The sequence below is a fragment of the Etheostoma cragini genome, chromosome 22, assembly GCF_013103735.1.
Source record: "Etheostoma cragini isolate CJK2018 chromosome 22, CSU_Ecrag_1.0, whole genome shotgun sequence".
NCBI classification, from domain to species: domain Eukaryota; kingdom Metazoa; phylum Chordata; class Actinopteri; order Perciformes; family Percidae; genus Etheostoma; species Etheostoma cragini.
In genome coordinates, this window is record NC_048428.1 from 18,224,597 (window position 1) to 18,225,769 (window position 1,173).

The window sequence follows — 1,173 nt, forward strand, 5'->3', positions numbered from 1 at the left end:
TGGGGAGTCATTCCCCGGAGTCCTTATGTTCTTGTTTCCCCAGCATGTTCCCTTGGATCAGGGAGGCTCCAAAATCAGTCAGGTAGCAGCTGTCGCCTTGGTCCCGCTCCACGTTCTGTGATGCCATGTTCATCTGCTACACTCTGCGGTGCCCAGCTACGTCCTGCTACGTCCTGCTGTGCCTTGTAATGCTGCACAGCGTCCTGCCATGCCATGAACTACTACAAAGAACTGCTACCAACTACTATTTCTTTCTATTTTTGTTATTTCCACTCTTCATTCTAACCCCAACCGGTCGTCAGACACCGCCTACCATGAGCCTGGGTCTGTCCGAGGTTTCTGCCTTAAAGGAAGTTTTTCCTCGCCACTGTTGCTTGCTCTGGAGGAGACTACTAGAACTGTTGGGTCCTTGTAAATTCTGGAGTGTGGTCTATCTGTAAAGTGTCTTGAGATAACTCTTGTTATGAATTGATACTATAAATAAAATTGAATTGAATTGAATAACTTTTTTTGACATACTATACTATGACTATTTTATGACTTTTTTTGATATGCTTTACTATGACTTTTTTTTCAACGTATATTACTATGACTGTTTTTTGACATACTATGCTATGACTTTTTCAACACTATGACTTTTTTTGACATGCAATAATATGACTTTTTCTTGACGTTTTTTCGACATTCTATACTATGACTGTTTTTGGACATACTATACTATGACTTTTTCAACATGCTATACCATGACTTTTCCAGACTTTTTTCAACATACTATACTATAACTTTTTTGACATACTATACTATGACTTTTTTCTACACCGTGGCTTTTTTGACATACTATACTATGACTTATTCTTGATTTTTTTTTAACATGCTATACTATGACTTTTTCAGACTTTTTTCAACATACTATACTATAACTTTTTTTGACATACTATGACTTTTTTTCAACATAGTGTACTATGACTTTTCTAGACTTTTTTTTACATACTATACTGACTATTTTATGACTTTTTTTCAACGTATATTACTATGACTGTTTTTTGACATACTATACAATGACTTTTTTCAACACTATGACTTTTTTGACATAGCATACTATGACTATTTTATGACTTTCTTTGACATGCTATAATATGGCTTTTTTTCAACATATATTACTATGACTGTTTT

The 1,173-nt window shown here is 35.0% G+C and overlaps 2 protein-coding genes across 2 annotated transcripts in view; one reads left to right on the forward strand and one right to left on the reverse strand.

Moving 5' to 3' along the window:
• Positions 1–1,173, forward strand: part of LOC117938150 (protein adenylyltransferase SelO-like) — an 18,379-nt gene that overhangs the window by 15,873 nt on the left and 1,333 nt on the right. The window lies entirely within an intron of this gene.
• Positions 1–1,173, reverse strand: part of apbb1ip (amyloid beta (A4) precursor protein-binding, family B, member 1 interacting protein) — a 32,265-nt gene that overhangs the window by 3,856 nt on the left and 27,236 nt on the right. The gene's annotated exons all lie outside the window — the stretch shown is intronic.